The sequence below is a fragment of the Myodes glareolus genome, chromosome 9 (genome assembly GCF_982192425.1).
Source record: "Myodes glareolus chromosome 9, mMyoGla1.1, whole genome shotgun sequence".
In the NCBI taxonomy this organism is placed as follows: domain Eukaryota; kingdom Metazoa; phylum Chordata; class Mammalia; order Rodentia; family Cricetidae; genus Myodes; species Myodes glareolus.
The window spans coordinates 48401980-48424924 of record NC_142034.1 but is presented as its reverse complement, the minus strand read 5'-3'; the positions used below and the strand labels follow the sequence as shown (position 1 = coordinate 48424924).

Here is a 22945-nt window from a genome sequence, read left to right as displayed (position 1 = left end):
TTACATACAAATACATGTTCTGCTCTACCTGGCTGCTGGGATCTGAACTCAGGCCCTCATAATTGCACAGCAAACATAATTGCACAGCCATCTCCCCCAGCTCCATAATAGTCATTTGGGTCATTACTTTTCTGATTAGTGAAGTACATGTTTCTAATTCCAGCATGTAGGAGGCAGAGACAGGAGAATCTATGAGTTTGAGGCCAGCCTGGTCCACAGAGCTCCAGTACAGCCAGAGTTACCTACTGAGACACTATCCTAAAACTAAAACAAAACAAAAAGTAGTGGTAATAGGTGTAGTGTTTGAATGTTACCTTTTACTGTTTCCAAGACCTGCCCCTTGCTGTATTGAAGACTCTTTGTCTTGTCTGCAGTGCCTGTACATAAAGACCCTAAGTCTTAGAATGTATATCAGAGGGAAAGAATGAAGGGAAGGCGATAGAAATCAACTCTTTTCAGTATTGAGATTTGGAAATCAAGTACCGAGGGGATCTGGCAAGACTTAATTAGGTCTATGGAATGACCAAAGTGACCTTCCAGTGGAACAAAGATTTATTTTTTCAAAAATAGGCATATATTCATTAATATTTCTGATAACTTTGTTAAATGTTTAATGACAGTTTTTTAAATAAAAAAACATGCAAACAAAAAAAAATCTCAAAAAAATACAGCATTCCCTCACACTAAGAAAAATGACCTTTTCTCTACATTTTATTTATTTATTTGTTTGTTTGTTTATTTATTTATTATATATACAATATTCTTTTCTGTGTGTATGTCTGAAGGCCAGAAGAGGGCACCAGACCTCATTACAAATGGCTGTGAGCCACTATGTGGTTGCTGGGAATTGAACTCAGGGCCTTTGGAAGAACAGGCAATGCTCTTAACCACTGAGCCATCTCTCCAGCCCCTGTTTTGTTTTGTTTTTTTAAAACAGGGTTTCCTGTAGCTTTGGAGCCTGTCCTGGAACTCACTGTATAGATCAGGCTGCCTCTAACTCACAGAGCTCTACCTGTCTCTGCCTCCCAGAGTGTGGGGATTAAAGGCGTGCACAGCCATCACCACCTGACTTTCTTTACATTTTTAAGGTAGGCTAGTAGAATAGAGCTGGGTTCTTCTTCCTAATTCATTATCACAAGGTACTGTTTTTGTTTAAATTTCATGAAGGGGTTTGCGATGGAAAAAAAAAGATGAAGGAAATTAAGCTTTAGTCTCAGCACTCTTGAGTTCAAGACCAACCTGGCTTACACAGGAGCACAGCTAGGGCTACACAGAAACCAAAAAATACTTTTTTTTCCCCTTGGTTTTTCAAGACAGGGTTTCTCTGTAGCCCTGGCTGTCTTGGAACTAATTCTGTAAGACTGGCCTTGAATTCACAGAGATCTGATTGCCTCTGCTTGGAATTAAAGGCCTGTGCATCCACTGCCTGGCTAAGAAAGAAGGAAAGAGAGAGAGAAGGAGGGAGGGAGGGAAAGAAAGAAAGAAAAAGAAAGAAAGGACTTTAATAGCTCTTTCAAATAGCCATGGAATCTCTTTTTTGATACTATATTAAGACTTTAAAAGTGGAGGTTTTGGGGGTTAGATGTCTCAGTGATTAAGAACACTTGTTGCTCTTCTATTTGAAGAGGACCCACCTTCAAATTCTAGAACCCATATCCGGTGGCTCACAACTACCTGGAACTTCAGCTGCAAGGAGTCTGATACTTTTCATCTCCATAGTCACTGACAAGTACATGTACATACACATGTAAACATAATTTTTTTTTTTTTTGAGACAGGGTTTCCTCTGTGTAGTCCTGGCTGTCTACTTTGTAGACCAAGCTGATCTTGAATTCAGAGATCACCTTCCTGTGCCTCCCAAGTGCTGGGATTAAAGGAGTGCACCACCATTGCCTGGCTTATTTTTTTTTATTCCCCCCCCCCCCCAACAGGGTTTTTCTGTAGCTTTGGAACATGTCCTGGAACTACCTCTTGTAGACCAGGCTGGCCTCGAACTCGCAAAGATCCGCCTGCCTCTGCCTACTGAGTGCTGAGATTAAAGGTGTGCGCCACCACCACCTGGCCCATCATGACATTTTTATACAGCATGCTTGATCACATTTCCCTCTATAACCCTGTCTTATTCCTTCCACCGATTCTTTTCTTCACAGTCTCCCTTCCATTGTCTTTTCTTTTCTTCCTGTCCACTTTCTTCTTTTCGTTTCTTCCTTGACACTGAGTTTAATTAGGAATTGCTTTCAGTAATATGAGTGAGGGGTTATTTATAGGACCATGGATACCTTACCAGTGACTACATCTGTGATGAAAATGTAAATGTCTCTTCTACCAGCATCCATTAACTGTGCTGATAGCCTCAGGGAGGGTGTGGCTTCTCGTTCTCTCCCCAGTCCATGGCAGACCAGGCCATTCTTGGTAGTGCGTTGATAACCAGAGCTGCTCAGAGTTCAAGAGTGAAATTCCTTGTTTATTGTACACCTGTGCCTCTTTCTTGAGCTCTTTAATTTCTTTTTTTGTTTTGTTCATTTTTTTGAAACAGGGTTTCTCTTGTGTAGTTTTGGAGCCTGTCCTCGAGCTTGCTCTGTAGACCCGGCTGTCCTCAAACTCACAGAGATCCATCTGCCTCTGCCTCCCAAGTGCCAGTTTTAAAGGTGTTTAACACCACCGCTCAGCAAGCTCTTTAATTTCTTTCTGCCTTCCCTAAGAACTCTTCTCTGAGCCCTGGAAAGGATGATATGGATGATATAACTGCTCAGTTTCAGCAGTTATATGTTTCTGCAATAGCCTGCTACAAACATGAGCCTCTGACCAAAGCTGACAATAGCAATATATTTTTGTTTTTGTTCCCCAAGACATGATTTCTCTGTGTAGCTCTGACTGTCCTGGAACTCACTCTGTAGACCAGGCTGTTCTTGAACTCACAGAGATCCACCTGCCTCTGCCTCCCTAGTGCTAGGGGACTAAAGATATGTGTCATGTCTCCCCCCCACACACACACACTCACAAGCAAAATATTTAGAAGGCAGTTTTATAGACATGTTATGTCCACTTACCAAAACATTGGTAACTTCTCCATTAGGGTCTATCAACTCCTTAGCCAGAGGCTTTTGTATGGATTCATAATCCCATATGTTCATTCCCTTCTGTGGAGAAAATGATGGATTATCATCTTCCTAACAGATTTGCCAACTGCTTCACTAGCAGACTCATTTGGTAGTGTAGCATAAAGATTCTACTGCTGAGTAATAGTGTTGATGACAGCTCTCCTTCAGCAACCTGCATGCCACCTTCTGGTACTGAGTGCCACCAGCATATTTGTAGGTTTTGTTTTTTGAAGATACATAGGTGTATGCATCTGTGTGAGCATGTGCAGGCCAGTAGTTACCAAATTTCTCTGGAATTGGTGTTACAAGTAGTTGTGATTTAACTGAAGTGTGTGCCATGATCTGAACTTGGGACGTCTGAAAGAGCAGCAAGTGCTCTAAACTTCTGAGCCATTTCTCTAGTCTTGCAGTATTTGATTTATAAAGAAAATATTTGTATTGAAGAAGTTATGTTAATTCATCGTTTCTAAATCAAATAAAAGCGCATGCATAGTTTGTAGTGAGAGTCGCTTGCATTTCTACCTCCATAGATAGCACTGTGAACTATTTGGTAGATATAACTTTAGACATTTTTCTAATAGTCTATAGGTTGTTCATGTAAACACGTACTTTCAGAACTATGAAATAGCACTTTATGCGTACGTGCATGCATGCATGTGTGTATGTGTGTGTGTGTTTGCTTGTGATACTGTCTGTTGAACCCTGGGGATCATGTGTCATGTATGATAGGCATTGCTATCTCCCCTAGCAATGTATAGTCCTGAAATACATTATATAACAAAATTAATTTATAATACTCTGCAATTTGCTTTTTTAAATTATCAGTTGGATATGTGGTCAGTATACTATAATGTAACACATACATTCCTGAAAATCACTATGTTGTACAAATTGTGCAATAAAAACCACAGGCTTACAGAGAAATGAGTTGGTACCCAACACTCAAGAGATTTACTCAGTGACATACTAAAGGGAAAAGAGACAAGAGCTTTATTAAATGCAGCTGTTCAATTTTCTATGTGTTAAATGCTTACTAAGTATATAAATATTACATTAAGTTAAAGTTTGCTTGTCGGAGTGAGCTTCTGAAGGGTTTTGAGAAATCAAAAGGACAAATGTTGAGCAGGCGTGTGTAGGTATGGCTATTAATGAGATGGTCAGGTGTGGATGGAGGAGGTTGACATATTTGTGGTCTCTGTGTGTGTGTGTGTTTTATGTGCACTTGTGCAGCTTTGTTCAGCTGGAGTTTTCTGGTGTCCCAGTCTATAGCCTATGCTGGCCTTGAACACTTGATCTTCCCTTTCTCCTGAGTGCTGAAAATAGATGCATGTGCTTTCCTGTGTTTCCTGTGAGCAGAATCATACAAACAAGCACAAAATGTGTGTTAATGGTCAAAGTGTTCCTCAGTACACTTGGTCATAATGAAACAAATTTCTATTTTTTTCATTTTTGTTGTGTTTTGTGATGCTGAATCTTACCTAGCGTCTCATGTTAGGCAAGTTCTCTATCACTGAGCAATGTCCTGTGTTTCTTTTTTTTTTTTTTTTAAAAAAAAGATTTATTTATTTTGTACACAGTGTTTTACCTACATGTATGCCTACATGGCAGAAGAGGGCACCAGATCTCATTATATATATCTCATTATATCTCACAATTCCCATGTGGTTGCTGGGAATTGAACTCAGGACCTCTGGAAGAACGGCCAGTGCTCTTAACCTCTGAGCCATCTCTCCAGTCCCCCGTGTTCCATATTTGACATGAATATTGTACAGAACTGTTTGTACTTGTCATCTCAGCGTGCTTTTTCTTTCATCATGTGTTCTTAATATGGCTGTTTGTCTTATTACAAACGTTTATGTCATGTATTTTCTCCTTATGGTGGCTTTTCCTTAGCTATGTTTCAGACTACAGGGGTGCTTACTCTGAACAGTGGATTGTTGCTGTTGATGAATTAATCAAGGATATTAAATTACAGCACCAGGAATAATTCTCACACTTAATAGCAAAGATCTGTGATGAAACTGCTAAGGATTAAAAAAAAAAACCTTTTTCAGATTTATTTATTTAAATCTTTTTTTTTTTTTAAGTTTTTTGAAACAGGATTTCTCTGTGTAGCTTTTGGTGCTCTTGTAGGCCAGGCTGGCCTTGAACTCACAGAGATCTTGCCTGCCTCTCCCTCCTGAGTGCTGGGATTAAAGGCATACACCACCACTGCCACCTGGCAAAGTTTTTTATGTGTAAGAATGTTTTGCCTATATGTATGTGTATGAGCACCACTTATATTTCCGGTGCCTGAGGAAGTCAGAAGACAGTATCAGATCCTCTGGTACTGGAGTTACAGACAGTTGTGACCCACCTTGTAGGTGCTAGGAATTGAACCCAAGTCCTCTCCAAGAACAAGAGCTTTTAACCACTGAGCTGACAGTCCAGTCCCACTTTTTGAAGCATCTGATTTTCTATTTTTAGAATCCTGTATAGAACGTAGTATTTGTCTGTCTGCTAGGGAAGGAAGAATAAGAGAAGCCAAGAGGGTTTGTCCCTGGAAGTTTAGTGATCTTGTTCTCTGCAGCCATCTGCCCTGCCATTCTCAGCCTTTTCTTACATGTGAAAAATCTGGGCCTGTCTTTACATAAGCAAAAATGCTATTGAACATTTAACTATGCTCCCATCAGCCTCTGCCCTCCTTTGGTGTTCAGTCTGCACTGGACCTTGACAGCTTCTCATATGATCTGATCTTATTTTAAACTTTTATAACTTTTTAAAATTTCTTTATTTTATTGATATTTATTTATTTTTTAAATAACTTTATTTTATGTGCATTGGTATAAAGGTGTCAGATCCCCTGAAACTGGGGTTACAGACAGTTGTGAGCTGCCAAGTGGATACTCGGAATTGAACTCGGGTCCTTTGGAAGAGCAGCCAGTGTTCTTGACCACTGAACCATCTCTCCAGTTCCTTATTGATATTTATTGAGCTCTGCATTTTTCTCTGCTCCCCTCCCTGCCTCTCCCCTCTCCACTTCAATCCTCCCCCAAGGTTCCCATGCTCCCAATTTACTCAGGAGATCTTGTCTTTTTCTACCTTGTACTTCCCATGTAGATTAGAACTATGTAAATCTCTCTTAGTGTCCGCATTGTTGTCTAAGTTCTCTGGGATTGTGGTTTGTAGGCTGGCTTTCTTTGCTTTATGTTTAAAAACCACCTATGAGTGAGTACATGTGATAATTGTCTTTCTGTGTCTGGGTTACCTTACTCAATATGATGTTTTCTAACTCCATCCATTTTACTGGAAAATTCAAGCTGTCGTTATTTTTTTCTGCTGTGTAGTACTCCATTGTGTAAATGGACCACATTTTTCTTATCCATTCTTCAATCAAGTGACGTATAGGTTGTTTCCAGGTTCTGGCTATGACAAACAAAGCTGCTATGAACATAGTTGAGCAGATGTCCTTGTGGCATGATTGAGCATTCTTTGGATATATACCCAAAAGTGGTATTACTGGGTCTTGAGGAAGGTTGTTTCCTAATTTTCTGAGAAATCGCCACACTGACATCCAAAGGGGTTATACCAGCTTGCATTCCCACCAGCAATGCAGAAGTGTTCCCTTTCCCAACAACCTCTCCAGCACAAGTTGTCATCAGTGGGTTTTTTTTTTTTTATCAGTCAGTCACCTTTTATTGGACACTAGTTCTTAAGACATGAAGATCCAGCCAGAGTTGAGTTCTTCATGGATAGGTGTAGGAGAGGCGCTTATGCTCAGGTGTGCAGTCCCTCATAGTGACCCTTCTTCAGTGGTACTTGCATCGCCGCTCATGTTTGAGTTCCTTGTAAGAAATGCAGTAGCTGAAAACCACATAGGCTGCCAGCACCATGTTAATCCCCGAGATGCTGCCTTTCCGCACATTGATGTACTTGTTGTAATACCGGTCGTAACCTCTCTGAAAGGCTCCCACAATGCCACTGGGGGTGAAATTCCGCATCAATATCCAGCTTGGCAGTTCTCCAAGTTTAACCTCCATAAGCTTCTTCTTCAGTGGCACGAGCGACGCCATCTTGCAGTCCCTTATCAGTGTTTTTGATCTTGGCCATTCTTACAGGTGTAAGATGGAATCTCAGTTGTTTTGATTTGCATTTCTCTTATGACTAAGGATGTTGAACATTTCCTTAAGTGTCTTTCAGGAAATGTTCAACTTTTATATCTTATTTCACCTTGTTTGTGTTCCTTCTTGCTTTTTTAGATGGCATCATTATTTAGTTTATTTATTTGTATAATATCTTTTCCAAAACTTCTTATGGTCTGGAAAATGTATTACAGTTGTGGTGAATTTTAAAATAGGTGGTTGTTTCTGGGCCCAGTATTTATCCAGTTGAAGTTTGCCTGTCTGTCTCATGTGCCAACTTTGTGCTCGGAATGTAAAGAGGAATACAACATTATTATTTTTAGTTATTTATTATTGTATATACATATATGTGAACATGATGCATGAGGGAGGTACATAAACTATATAGAATGTGTGTAGAGGTCAGAGGACAACTTTAGAATTTGTTCTGTCCTTCCACTTTTATATTATATGAGTCCCAGGCTTGTCTTTACTGGCTGAGGCAACTCGCTGAGTGTTTTGTTGTTGTTAATTGTTTTGAGACAGTTTCTCATTATATAGCCTGACTGTCCTAGAACTCACTACATAGACCAGGCTGGCCTTGAAATCAATGGAGATCTACCTGCTTCTGCCTCCCAAGTACAGGAATTAAAGGTGTGTACTACTACACTTGGCTCAATACTGTTATTTTTTTTTCCAGACCATTTTGTGTCTAGTGTGTGAATCAGCAAACTTCTCCCATTAAAAAGTTAGATAAATATTCTAGGTTTCATAGATCTCATGTCTTTTGTTGTTACAATGCCACTGTGGTATGAAATGAACATGGCTATGTTTTAGTAGAACTTTATTGGTTAAGACAGTTGGTGATGGGTAGGGTTGATTAGGCTTTAGGCCTAGTTTGCTGGTAGACCAATGGTGCATAAAATCTCCCAGGTTTTGATGTATAGGTTTTTTCTTTTGTTGTTGTTGTTGTTTTGTTTCGGTTTTTCATGACAGGTTTTCTCTGTAGCTTAGGAGCCTGTCCTGGAACTAGTTGAGGCTGGCCTCAAACTCACAGAGATCCGCCTGCCTCTGCCTCCCAAGTGCTGAAATTAAGGCAGGTGCCACTACCAGCAAGGCTGATTTCAGACTTTCTACACAGCTTGTGATAGCCTTGACCTCCTGATTCTTCTGCTTTCATCTCCCTTGTCCTAAGATTAAAGATGTATGCTGCCACACTTGGCTTGCAGGTGATTGTTACTTAGGATAAATATGGTCTCTATTTTCTCCATAGGTTCATCACAACCTTCTTGTACTTAGGAACCCTAGATAACATTATGCCTGGAGTCAGAAAAATAGCCAACAAAAAGCACAAAAATGTTTAAGTTAAGGGTCTGAGTAGAAACAAAGGGCACTTATTTAAACTAAATCCTGAAGCTCAAGGTCAGAGAATTGTCTTGTTTACCTAACTGGGAACGTACCTTGAGTGTCACATTTGCTCTGTTTTATACATGTCTGGGTATGACTGCAAAAACACCCCAAGTTTGCTTGTTTTGTTACAGATACATTTTGGTGATTAAGTCAATTTATGAGTACTGTGAGAGAGTTGGGTCTTTGGTCTAGATCTGGCAGACCTGGGTTGGGGTGTGGATAGGGGAGGTAGTTTCAGAAGACTTTTTGGAGAATTTAGCCAGGCAGAGTCAAAAAGAATGTTCCAGGAACAAAAAGCAAACAAGATGTGGCATGGCAAAGGGTTTGCAGGTTTACCCACCTTTGGTCAGTTGAGGGACAGTGTGATAATGCGGGAATGGTGGGATGAGGCTGAACCTTCCCCTAGTGCCTATTCCCAGCTGGTGCTGTGGTATTGTGGGAGGAAGTCAGTGGGCTGATGTGTTAGTTTTTGTCACTGTGATAAACACCTGAGAGAACTTAAAGGGAGGAAAGATTTTTTTGGTCACGGTTTTAGAGGTTTCAGCTTATGGTTGTCTGGAATCATTGTTCTGGACTAAGGCAAGGCAAAAGTATCATGGTTGCCAGAGTGTGCAGCAGAGGCTGCTCTTGCCTCCTGGTGGCCAGGATGCAGAGAGAACAGTGCCTGTGTTAGCTGGCTTCCTCTTCCTCTTTGTTTTTTGTCTGTCTAATGGTGCTGTCCACTCTCCGGGCAATCTCCCCTGCTTAGCTAATTCTCTGTGGAAATAATCATCGATGTGTGCGATACACAGAGAAATGTGCTTTAGTAATCTAAGCACCTTGGCATCTCTCAGTCCAGTCAGATTGACAGATCGGTTGTCATACATAACTGGTCTCTCCTAATGTTTCTGGATTCTGGAAATGATGTTTCTCAGATTTCTTGTTTACTTGTCATTTCTGCATTGTTGATTCCATGAAATTTGCGTGTCATCCATTAAATTTTATGGGTTGGATGTTGTCTGAATCTTTTTTTTTCTTTTTCATCTCAGTTTAATGATTGATGAATTTTTAAGCTTTCTTGTTTTGTTTTGATTTGTTTGAATCAGGGTCTTTCTTTGCAGCTCCAGCAGGCCTAGAACCTTCTGTATAGACCAGGCTGACCTCAGAATAATAGAGATCAGTTTGTCTTTCCCTCTGGAGTGCTTAAACTAAAGGAGTGCATCACCAAGGTAGCTTGACAGAGGCTTTCTAAATTTTCTGTTGATTGTTAAAGAAAACTGCCAATGGCTTAGGGTAAAGTTTTTTTTTCCCTCCCCCTTTTTCCATTAAGGTTTTTTTTTTCTGTTTAAAAAAATATTGAGATTATGAACCATGCCTGGTGGCTCACATCTGTAATCCTAGCATTCAGAGGGCTGAGGCAAGAGGATTACTGCAAGGTTGAGGCCAACTAGGCTTCAGTGTAAGACCATGTTTCAAAAAAAACTAAACAAAACAAAATCCCAAAGAAAACCAGCACATAAATATTGTAGATCATAAATTTTTGCCACCAAGAGAGAATCACTTTATTTATTTGTTTATTTATTTTGGTTTTCAAGACATGGTTTTTCTGTGTAACAATCATGGCTGTCCTGGAACTTGCTTCATAGAACTTGCTTCATGGCCTCAAACTCAGAGATCTACCTGTTTCTGCTTCCCAAGTGCTGGGATTAAAGGCATGAGCCACCAGTGCCTGACAAGAACCACTATTTTTAAAGAGTTATTTTATTTTTAATTATGTGTGTTTCTGTTGTATGTGTATGCATGTGAGTGTTAGGTGCCTGAGGAGGCCAAAAGTAAATGTTGAATCCTCCAGAGCTGGAGTTATAGGCAGTTGTGAGCTGCCTGACTTGGGTACTGAGAATTGAACTCAGCTTCTCTGGAAGAGCAAGCAAACTCTCTTAACTTCTGAACCGAATCTCCAGCCCCCATGCTTAAATATTCAGTAGTCTGATTGGAAAATGGTATTCTAATTTCCTTAGATTGGCATAGTTATCACTGTTTTTGTTTTTGTTCAAATGGACAGTTACAGTTCTGGGGGAAGGCCATTCCTCCTGCCGTGGAAGAGAAACTTCTTTATCCATAGAGAAGGAAAGCATGAACCCAGGCAAGGTCAGGCTCTCAATAGGTCAGTTATCACAGAAGATTATGTACTGTAATCTTGCTGTTTAGGATTCTTTTGTTTTGGATTCTTAGTGTAAGGCAAACTGGAGTACATAGTGTGAAACCCCATCTCAAATAAAATGAAAATGCTTGCCTTGGACATGTAAGGCCCTAGCCTCGATCCTTGATACAAAACAGTTGAATTTTACCTGTTGATCTCATGAGGAAGCATCTCGAACTAGATCTAATTAGAATGACATGGATTAATTTGGAGCCCCTTCAGTGGCTTTTGTTTAAAAGCTGGGTTCTAAGTGGAGAGTCTCTTGGTCAGTAGAATAGACCTCTTTAGATTCTTACAAGAGCTCTGACCTATATCTCTTTGATTTTGATGCTTGGCACCTCTTAGTCAAATATAGTTGAGGGTCAAAGGCCTTATACCTACTAAGCATGTGCTCTCCTACTGAACTGACCCAGCTGCTTCAACCTCTTAAAATATCTTAATCAAATAATATGGCTTCTGTAGCACATATAATGCATTTGGATTGATGGAGAGATTAATAGAACCCCTGTGCAAAGATTCTAAATTCATGAAGTGTATATTTTTAATATAGTGGGTTTTTAAGTCTCAGAACTTCATGCATATTTACAACGTTTTGATTATATTCTTCCTCTACTCTTCCCCCGAAGTCCTCCTAGGGTTCTCTCTCCACATCTTCCTCCCAACTTCATGTCTTCTCTTTTTTGATTCTACTGAGTCCATTAATGCTACATATATGCATAGATTTGGGGCTCTCCACTGGTATATAGACAATTAGCCATTGTTCCAAAGAAAAACACCCCCCCCAGTAGCCACAGTTCCATATTTATTAAAATAAATGATTAGGTAATATATACACGTATACAGTTGTTAATCACCTTCCTCTCCCTCCCTCCCTCCCTCCCTCCCTCCCTCCCTCCCTCCCTCCCTCCCTTCCTTCCTTCCTTTCTTTGTCTCTTTTTTTTGTTGTTGTTTGTTTGTTTTTCGAGAGAGGGTTTCTCTGTAGCTTTGGAGCCTGTCCTGGAACTAGCTCTTGTAGACCAGGCTGGCCTCGAACTCACAGAGATCCACCCACTTCTGCCTCCCAAGTGCTGGAATTAAAGGTGTGCGCCACCACCACTTGGCTTCCCCTCCCTTTCTTACCAGTAAACTTGGGTGAGTTTTTTTGTGAACGATTCCTTTCAAGTCTAATGTATCTCTCTAGAGGATGGTATTTTGGTAACTTTCATTAATTTTGTTTAGTATCTTACATGTCAGAATCAGGGTAATAGAGTGTATTAGAGGGTAAAGTGTCTGGGCTTAGAAAATCTTTGATTTTTAAGTCCTAATTTCATTAACTATTAGCTCTGAGATCTTAGGCCCAGTCCATAACTGGCTGAACTTCAGCCTCTTCATCTGTAAGATGGTAGTAATAATAATGTTCTTGCCTGAAAATTTGCATGTGGATCTGGCCTGAATGTTTTGTGCTTTTTTTTTTTTTTTTAAGAGCTAGGCAGCCATCATATAGAGTTTTTACATGTTCAGTCTGAACTTTCTTGAGAATTTTTACAATTAAAAATTCATACTGCTGGGTGGTGATGGCACATGCCTTTAATCCCCGCACTTGGGGGCGGGAGCAGGAGGCAGAGACAGGCGAATCTCTGAATTCCAGGCCAGTCTGGTCTACAAAGTGAGTTCTAAGACAGACAGGGTGAAACCTTGTCTCAGAAAAAAAATTATACTTATGACATTTTCCTCAGAGCCATCATTTCTCTTGCTTTTTAGTGTCTTGTGCAGTTTGTATGCTAAGCTTCTGCTGCTGCTGCCACTACCACAACACTGAAGAAAGCTGCTATGTATGGGTAGCACATAAGCAAATGTATCCTTCCTCCTGCTTACCCAGAGCCTTGGTTTCAAAGCCTGTTCCCTCAGACAGAATCACCTGACACATTTTTGAGTATATTCTAGTTGTTGTGCATCCATCATGAGTCATTAGGCTTGCAGGTTCAGAGCTCCTGCCAGTATGAAGGGCAGAAATGTATTTGCCCTCCTTTACTCTGGGCAGTGTGGAATGTTCAAGAAGAGCTGCACCTCTGTGTTTGCTAGTAGGCAAATGTTTCATCTCTGATAATCCAGTTGTTTTGTTCCCCTTAATTATATGATCATGGCAAAGAAAGATTAATTTTTTGGCTTCATGGATGTAAGGATTTCATATTTGTTTTAGGTTTGGTTCTTTGTTTTGGTTTGGGTTTTTGAGACAGGGTCTCAATTGTGTAGTATTGGTTGTCCTGGAACTTACTGTGTAGACCAGGTTGGCCTCTAACTCATAGAGATCTGCCTACCTTTGCCTCCCAAGTACAGGAATTAAGGGCGTGTGCCACCATGCCACACTTCATATTTGTAAATTGGGTATCAGGTCTTTTTGGAGGGGTTGCTGTGAGTTGATTTCATGTCAGTTCCTAGTTTCACTTTGTAATATGAATCTCATGCTATACTCTTTCACCCAGGAAGTGAGTTTAAAGTATGCTTCTATGAGTGAGATTTGACTGTAAGCACACAGGAGTTGTTGCCTCTGCTTTTCATAGATTATAGGAGCAGCTCAGCTAGTTTGCTGTAAAAGTCACAATCGGGGCCTAGGATTTTCAGAGAATATAAAATGCGCCATGAGGAGCAACTCCTAATAAGACCAAGGGCAGCTTCCTAGACCATGCTGGACTGTGGGACTGAGGTCGTCTTCTCTGCGGTTGACTGCATTGAAGTTTCTCAGCGCACACTGGCCCTACCTTCAGACCTGTGGCACCCCTTGTGACCTCGGTCACCAAACCACTTCAGGGCTTTATTTTTATCATGGCTGTTCATTTCAAGATAGGAGGTTGATTTCTTTCCTCTAAAGTTCTCTGGGGGAAGAAACAGTGCCAGGGTGCAGTAGAGGCTGGTTAAACACCAAAACCACACTTTTCGTGTTTCTGGGCTTGAGACGTGACATAAGCTGTGCTGCAAACACCAGCTTTCATGCTGTGAAAAACTTTTAGTTCATTTTATTTGCTTTGAATTTTTAGATAAGTAAAATGGCATAGGAGGAAAAGGTGCCCCTTCCCAGACATTTTGCCAGAGCAAATGCTAAGGGTTGGCATTTTCTTTAACCCAGCATTTCCCAACGTTAGGTTTTTCATTTTCTCCAAGGGTGATGGTGAGAACTCTCACAACTTATTAGGTCTCAGGAAGCCAGATTACCAACATATCCTGTTCGCGTGCATGTGTGTATTCTGTTACCCACAGGCCACTTTCCACCCCACATGACCTTCAGTCACCATCCGGAAAGTCAGGACCCAGATACCAGTCAGAATTTCCAAGCTTTGGTTTAGTTTAGACATTTTAGAAAAAATGGCAGTAATTGTAAAGAGAAATCTGAGTGGCACTCACAGCAAGTATGAAGTAATCTATCCTGGAGGAGGAAGGAGAGGGATTGTGTGTTCTTCCAGTAACGTGTTTGAAAGTGAACGTTCAGAAGAAAGTGTGAATCAGCTAAAATTCACAGAAGAAGAGAAAGGTCGATCAGAGAACTATTTGGTTAGAAATCAAACACATTCTTCAATTCTTGGATCTTAATTAAAATTACTACTTTTTAATTTTGTTTGTGTGTGTGTCTAGGGAGTTCGAAGAACATCTTATGGGAGTTGGTTCTCTCTTTTCATTGTGTGGGTCCCAGGGTTCAAACTCATGTTGTCAGGCTTAAGGGGGCAAGCTCTTCTTTGCCTGCTGAATTATCTTACCATCCTCAATTCTTAGATATTTAAGCTTCTAGTCTTTTAAAAACATTTTTGGTAAATATTTTTTATTATTTGTAGTTGTATGTGTATAGGTATGAGCATGTGAGTACAGATGCTGGCATAGGCATCACATGATGACCCTGGAGCTGAAGTTGTAGACAGTTATTTGCTGCCTAGTGTGTATGTATGCTGGGAACCAAACTCAGATATTCTGCAAGAGGAATACAAGTTTTTAGCAGCTGAGCCACTTCTCTAGCCCCATTAAATTTTTGTAAAATGATTTTTTTGTGTGTGTGGTTTTATGAGACAGGGTTTCTCTCTAGCTTTGTAGCCTGTCCTGGAACTAGCTCTTGTAGACCAGGCTGGCCTTGAACTCACAGAGATCCACCTGCTTCTGCCTCCTGAGGGCTGGGATTAAAGGCGTTTACCACTATCGCCCGGTTAAAATGAATTTTTATTTTATAAAATGTATGGGCATTTTGTCTGAATATCCAGAAGAGGGTGTCTTTAGTAGTAGTTTCTCGTCGAACAACCAGCCTGCAAATAATGACACAAAAACTTATTATTAATTATGAAAGCTCGGCCTTAGGCTTGTTCCACTAGCTCTTATAACTTAACCCATATTTTTAAATCTTCATTCTACTGTGTGGTGTTACCTTTCTTCCCTTTTGTACCGCCTGTTTCCTCTCTGTTGTCCCCTAGCATCTCCGTGCGTGCATAGATTTCTCCTCCTACTTCCTCTCTCTACCCAGAAGTTCCACCTGCACTTCCTGCCTAGCAATTGGCAGTTCCACTTTTCATTACACCAATCGCAGCAATACACTTTCACACAGTGTACAAATATCCCACAGCAGATGTCAGATTCCCCAGAATTGGAGTTAATGTACAGTGAGCTACCACATGGGTGCTAGAGCTAAGCCCAAATCATTAATAGCCAGTGGTCTTAAGTGTGGAACCAGTTATTATATTTATTATTGGTTGGTCATGCCTTTAATCCCAACACTTATGAGGCAGAGGCAGGCAAATCTCTGTGAATTTGAGGTCAACCTGGTCTGTCTAGCAAGTTCTAGGCCATCCAGGGATATGTAATGAGACTCTGTCTCAAAAAACAAACATACATATTAATATATTTATTATTGAAGTTGTTTATAACATACTGTGCTATATTTTTTCTAAGTAAAATATTTTTAAACTCAGTAATTTGACAACATGGCTAGTATATCTGTATTATTTGTATCTGTGAGTGGCATATATGTGGATATGTACACATATGTGTGTAGGTGTATTTAAATGTATGTTTCTGAGTGTACATGTTCTTTTTGCGGCCCAAGAAGGCTATCAGGGTGTCCTCTGCTATCATTTCCCACCTTATTCTTTTAGGGTTTCTCCCTGAATCTGGAGCTTCTGTTTTGTTGGCTAGACTGGCAGCCAGCAAGCCCTAGTGATCATCCTGTTCCCTTCCCCTGGGAAACAACCCAATCACTTGGGTTGCTGGCATGGTTTAGGATTATGTGTCCAGCTTGTTATGTGGGTGCTAGAGTCTGAACTCTAGTCCAGGACATACTTTTGCCCACTGAGCCATCTCTTAGCTCATTAGCTCATTTTCCAAATGAAGTTGTTTATGATGTTCAGGCTGACTTCAAACCCTTGGCTTAGATGATGTTCTATTCTTTTCTCACTGTCCTAGATGCCAGGAAGAATAAAGGCATTTAAGTTAAGGTTGAAGTCTTTTTTTTTTTTTTAAGCTAATGAGCCAGGGTGACGATGATGGCACATGCCTTTTATTCCAGCACTTGGGAGGCATAGGCAGGTAGATTTCTGAGTTCCAGGATAGCCTTATCTACAGAATGAGTTCCAGGACAACCGGAGCTACACAGAGAAACCCTGTCTTGAAAAACAAAAGACAAGCCAGGAGGTGGTTTGTAATCCCAGCACTTGGGAGGGAAAGGCAGGTGAATCTCTGTGAGTTTGAGGCCAGCCTGATCTACAAGAACTGGTTCCAGGACAGGCTCCAAAGCTACAGAGAAACCCTGTCTCAAAAAACAAAAAAACAAACAAAAACAAAAACAAAACAACAACAAAAATCACAAAAAAAAGAAAAGAAAAAGAAAAGACATTGCTAGTGAGTGAAGTTTTTTTTTTGTGTTTTTTTTTTGTTTGTTTTTTTAGTACCTTTGTGATCACACAATTCATTCTGTGCACTTGCCACTACAAGATCCGTAGCATTCTTGGCACTGTCTTCTAGTTGCCATTAGTGGTCCCCACATATTTTTAAACACTCTGGGAGGAGAAGTGCTATTCTAGTTGAGAATCATAAATTTTAGGTTTGATGATAAAGATTTAAAAAAAAAACCAACTTGTCAGATTCTTTCACCATTTCCTCTGAAGAGAAACTGACTTGTGGTTTGATCTTCATAGAATAAGTTAGCAATAGGGAGGGAGAATTTGAGTACATGGTAGAAAGGGGAGAATCCCCAGTAAATAGAATAGTAGATTTTAAGGAAACCATTTATTGAGTGTATTGTCCACTTGCCCATTTTTAGAATTGGTGAGGTTGATTTATAATTTGTGAAAAGTATGTTTTGATGTTACTCATACTTTAAAAATCTTGTTTCTCTCCACTGTGAGAAGTTGCTGTCTTTGGCCTTAGTGTCCAGATGATGTTGGAGATTGTGGGAATCTGTATGGTATACTTGAGAGAATTGTTCAAAGCCAATGTAAAGATACAGTTTTGGCATCTCATGAATAACCTGATATCCTGACTTAAGCCAGAACTCTGGCATTAGTGAATTCCAGCATGGGAGAATTGACTACAAAAAGTCCTCCTCTGGCTCCTTACCAAGTTAGACAAGGGAGCAATCAGCTGCTGAGTTGCAGCCAGCTGGCATGTATGTGAGGGTGTACTATAAATTGTCCCTGAGGATCTAGCTTCTAGTTTGTGAAGAGTCTCCCAATAAGAGTGAGTCCTGTACACTGGACCCTGTTCAGTCTACAATCGTGATGTTGGAAGGACTATATAATGACATTGCCTATTGTGTGGGGTAAGAGACTGCAGCAACCTTCTTGCTTCCCCTGTGTTGTTGTTTTTCTCTTGGTTTCCTATATTGGTTTTTGTTTCTGACCTTACTCTTGGGTTTAAATAGAGAACTATTTAGCCATAGTTCTCTTGTTCTGCATTCCTTCCCTGCAATAAATGTTCCAGAACTTCATCTGTCTACTCTGTTCTCACCATTTAGGATATGATGTTTCGACTAAGATGAAGAATATGAAACAGTTGTTTTCTTGGCTGTGGTCTTTCCCCAGTCTATGGACTGTTTTTGGCTCCTGAGGTATACTCTGGGTTTTTCCCGTCCTGGAAGCTTTTCATTTTACTTATAAATATTTAGTGTTGGAGTTACTGCTCAGTTTTATCTTCCTGAGAATTAGTGTATAGACTAGATCAGAAAGAATTAAAGAGATAGAGATCTGAGGCATTATGAAGTATATCAGCAACACTTCTATTTTTAAGTGTCTCCATGATTTTTAAATTGTTTTTTATCTGTGGATCTAAATGTATTATGTATCTAGTATAGGATCTATTAGACATCTATTCTGTTATTTATGTCTGGAACTGCCCAGTTATGCTAAGTAACTGACATATTGGTCACTAATGGTATTACCTATTCATTTGTACTTGGTATACACTCATACACTCACCCTATATTGAGCAAGTACTTTTTGATTTACATGGTGCCACCTGTGAAAATCATGGGAGAAATTTCATGCTGTTGATGCTGTAACGTTAGTTAAGTGTATTTATGAACTTGCTGTTCAGAGTAATTCTTAAACTGTGGAGAAGTTAGAGCGCAACTAAACTGGTAACTTCCTCTAATGAGTGTAAAGAACTTGCTGGAATGCATTTGTGTTGTGACCTTACCATTGCTGACCTCTTTTATCCCCCGTGCCAGTTCCCCTTCCTTTTTTCTCTTTTCTTCCTTCCTTTCTTTCTTTCTTTCTTTCTTTCTTTCTTTCTTTCTTTCTTTCTTTTTTTCTTACCTTTTTTTTCTTTTATTGGTTTTTTGAGACAGGGTTTCTCTGTGTAACAGTCCCGTCTGTCCAGGAACTCACTCTGTAGACCAGGCTGGCCTTGAATTCACTGAGATCTGTCTCTCCCAAGTGCTGGGATTAAGGGCATGTGCTACCACCACACGGCTCCTTTCTTTTTTAAATCTATTTTTTCATCTAGTATGGTACATACCTTTCTGTATTGCTTTAAATAAACTGCCTTCATAATTTTATATGGGTGTTTTTCTTTTTTCCTTTTGACCTATTTATCCAGTTATAAAAAACTGTTTTAAGGTTAGCTAATATTTTCTGAGAAAACCAGTTTTCTCTCACCATTCAGGTAATTTCTATAAATGTTAAACTAGTATTTTTTGTATTCTATTGTTCTAGGCACTGCATGTAGGGAAGTAAATGATGTTGGTCTTTCCCTCAGAGGTATGTTATAGTCAGAGAAATGGATCTATAAGTATTTAGAATGAAGTTTTGTAAATATAATAGCATAAATAGATACATTGTTATAGAGAGGAGAAAGACATTAACTAAGGACGATCAGAGAAAAATAGCAGTCTTTGTTTTGTTTTTTTGTTGTTGTTTGTCTTTGTATTTCTAGACAGGGTTTCTCTGTGTTACTTTGGAGCCTGTTCTAGTACTAACATTTGTAGAGGAGGCTGAACTCACAGAGATTTGCCTGCCTCTGCCTCCTGAGTTCTGAGATTAAAGGCGTGCGCCACCACCACCTGGCATGGAAGAGGTTTTTTAGGTACATGTAGGGGCTGGAGATGTGGGCCTAGCAGTTAAGAGCTAGTACTAATGAGAGAATCCAAGTTAAGTTTCTAGAACACACGGGTGGCTCATAGTCACAAACTCCAGCTCCAGAGGAATCTGCCCTTTGAGGGCAGTGCAATTATATGCACATATTCACATAAAAAGCAGATGTGGACAGCAAGGAAAAATATAGAAAAAAAAATCCATATAGTTAAAACCTGCCTGGAAGCCTGGCGTGGTGTTATAAGCCTGTAATGCTAGCTCCTTAGGCTGAGACGAGAGGCTTGCAGTTATATGTTAAGACCCTATCTTAAAAAAATAAACAAACAGACAACCCCAGAAAATGAAAACAGGGTGGGGAATGGGGGGGGGGGAGTCACACACACTTTTAATTGCAGAATTGAAGAGAATTGTCAGAGGTAGGCAGATCTCTGAGTTTGAGGCCAGTCTGGTATATATAGTGAGACCCTATCTCAAAAACAAAATTATTTACCATTTAGCCAAGTAGTTGTGTGAAAAGGCACTTGCCTAGCATGCAAGAGGCTCTTGCTCTATGCTCCACTATACCTACCCCTTCAGAAAAATAAAAAAAGAAGAAAGGGAAATAAATCTGTTAGGGGTGGCTGCCTCTTGGATTTCTAGGTGAGCGTCTGTCATTGGAATATCTTGGATCACAATACAGATGTCCACATTGATGAAATCTAATCGCTTGTTTGGAACTAAGGATTTGTCACAAAGTAAATTGATTTGGCCTGATCTTAGAAGTGAATCCTTTAAATAGTTCTCTGCTTTATTTTGTACATTAACTGAAGTTGACTCACCCTGAAGTCATACCTTCCATCATTCTGGGAACTTTCTGAGTCAAGCCCCGCTTGGCTAGGAATAAGTTATGCTTTGTGTTGTAACTGTCGATAGTAAGTCCTCTTCCTGCCTTTTACATGCATAGTAGGGCTGCATCTACTGAGACATAAGGGAAAAAGAAGTTGGGATAAGACTCTCTGTGGATTTGCATTTTTCTGGAGAGTTTCTGGCATAAGTTGCTAATGAAATTTTGAGCTGACGTGTGCCACAAATCTCTGAGATGCTAGGTCCTAATTTGTATAGCAAACTATGTTAAGGCGGTTGACATTCTCTCTGAGGAATTTCTTTGGCAGGTTTTCCTTTAGACTTCTGGACAGATCTGCAAAACAGTATGGCTTTTAAAGTCCTTATAAGTGACATTTGTCAGACTGAATAAGGCACTGATAAATACCGTTGGTGCCCTAAGATGATGTCCTTGAGGCCAGCGCACACAAGGAGTCAGGTCGTCTAGAATGCATTTCTAAATTTCTAATGTTTCCATGAACAGATTTCTTTATGTCTTTTCCGGATTCTGTGTCTAAAATAGGTAGAGGTTTGGTATTTAACACTAACTAGAACAGGTGTTTTGTTTCTATTTTAAAGATGTATATGAGTGTTTTCCTGCTTGTATATATGTGCATCATATGTATGCAGGAGCCTATGGAGGCCTGAAAAGGCCATCAAACCTGGAGCTACAGACAGCTGTGAACTGCCATGTGGGTATTGGGAACTGAACCCAGGTCTTCTTCAGTCGCAGCAACTGATAAGCCATCTCTCCAACCCTACCAGTGCAGCTTTTTACTTCAAAGGAGAGCTCCAAACTTTTAGCCTAATCACCTTCATTTCTATTGCGTCAGGATTAGACATCTTGGTTGGGGGTGGACATACAGGAGTATTCTAAAAGTTTGTTTGTTTTGTTTTTGTTTTTGTTTTACAAGGCAGAGTTTCTCCATGTAGATTTTGGAGCCTGCTCTGGAACTCTCTCTGTAGACCAGGCTAACCTTGAACTCACAGAGATCCACCTGCCTCTGCCACCCCAGTGCTGGGATTAAAGGTGTGTGCCACCACCACCTGGCTAGAATAAAAGTTGTGAAAAATTATTTTATTTATGTGTTTGTGGTACCAGTGTGAGTTTATGTGTGCATGCATGTGTGCTGAGGGGTGTCGAATACCCTGGAACTGGAATTACAGGTGGTTGTGAGCTGTCTGATGTTGATGCTGGGAACCAAATATAGGTACTTTGCAAGAGCAGCAAGCACTCCTAACCAATGAGCCATCTCTCGAGCCTCCAGAAAGGCTTTTGGAAGAACATTAAATAAAAGGATGTAAATTTAAAAAAAAAGATTGTAGTGTATAACAGAGAAGCATTACATTTATGAGTGCTGTATAAGGTGATAAGTTGTCATAAAATGTCCTTTGTGGCAGTATACTAATATCACTTTTTTTTCTTTCTTTTAGTTTTGAACTTAAATATTTCCTATATTTTTAATGGTGACAGTGAGTAGACATTGCAAATAAAGCAAGAAACAACTAATGTTTATGTTTCTGATACTCACATTAAGATTGATAATTGAGAGATAAGAATGGAGGGAAGAAGGCAGAAAGATGGCTCGGTGGATAAAAGGGCCAGCCACAAGCTTAGCAGCCCAGTTAAACCCTGAACCCATATAAAAAGTTGAGCGCAGCAGTACTCACCTATAATCCCAGCACTGCTACAGCAAGATGGATGGTGAAGACAGGAGAATGGCCTGTGAACTTGAGGGCCAGCTAGCCTGGAGTAAGCAGTAGAGTAACAGAAACGAGAAAGAAGAGAGAGGTGTTTTCTTGAATTGGTAGTTTTGGTTTGGGAAATAGCACAGAAAAAGTAAGAACTGAACCCTGTAAAACAACCCACTAAACAACCCTCACCAAAAGAAGGCCTTGCTTCTAGTTACAGTGAAACTGGGTCTTACACCAATAGTGCTGTGGTTTTTTCACCTTATTCCTGAACTATGACTGGGGGGTGGGGGTGCGGAGTGACATCATGGCCTGCCTGTTTGTAGATGTGCTGACTTCAGGTCAGATAGGGTCTGAGTTCTGCATTGCCATATTTGCAGCCTTGGCTTTGATAACAAGAAAATGGCAGACTGTACCAGACCCTGTGGTTTTCCTTTGTGATCCATTTTGATTTTTAGTTTTCTCTTTCTCCTGTTAGCTGCCTGTGAGGTAGAGTTGCCTCTGTTGATAAAGAGCAGATACAGAAGTTCACATCCAAACCTGAATAACCATTTTTAACTTGAAACACTTTTCCTAGAGTTGATGCGCCAGAATCCTTCCCTTATTTGGTGCCTTAAATCTGAAGCTTGCATGAGATTGCCAGTGCTCCCTGTATGCTGATTACTTGCTTTTTGGTGCCCACAGCAGAGTAGTTAATAAAATCGTCTTTGTAACCATATCTGTCTTTAGAGTAAAGCTTCATTCTCCCTTGCTTGGTTCTTAGGTTCTTTCTTCTCCCTTTTCTGAGAGGTTTAGGGTTTTTTTTTTTGTTTTGTTTTGTTTTTTTGGTATTATGGTAGGTGGGTGGGCAGAGGTTGTGTTTGCAGATGTTTTCGTCTGAGTTGTTTACAGTCCCTTGATGATAGTATGTGCGTATACTTACATTCTTTGACTCTTGAAGATTATGGATTTTCCCAGGACAAATGTTGGGTTTTTAAGAATTTGTTTCATTGTTGTTGCTCAAAGTTTAAGAGCTCAAAGTTGGAGCAGACTGTTTGCACTTTCCTCAGGCATTTGCTTAGTTTC

General features: G+C 40.1%; 1 protein-coding gene, 1 long non-coding RNA gene and 1 pseudogene across 7 annotated transcripts in view; 1 reads left to right on the top strand and 2 right to left on the bottom strand.

Annotated features, from left to right (window-relative positions):
- Positions 1 to 22945, top strand: part of Smg6 (SMG6 nonsense mediated mRNA decay factor) — a 242521-nt gene that overhangs the window by 23528 nt on the left and 196048 nt on the right. The window lies entirely within an intron of this gene.
- On the bottom strand, positions 6747 to 7173 carry LOC146893038 (ATP synthase F(0) complex subunit f, mitochondrial pseudogene; annotated as a pseudogene).
- On the bottom strand, positions 14450 to 22072 carry LOC146893039 (uncharacterized). Of its 3 annotated transcripts, none has more exons than XR_015003674.2 (3): positions 21860 to 22072; positions 20146 to 20284; positions 14450 to 15052 (listed from the first exon to the last, which is right to left on the bottom strand). It is a non-coding gene; the product is annotated as an uncharacterized LOC146893039 (long non-coding RNA). The 3 variants fall into 3 exon arrangements; XR_015003676.2 differs by having other exon boundaries at positions 20159 to 20284; XR_015003675.2 differs by having other exon boundaries at positions 14451 to 15052; positions 20146 to 20281.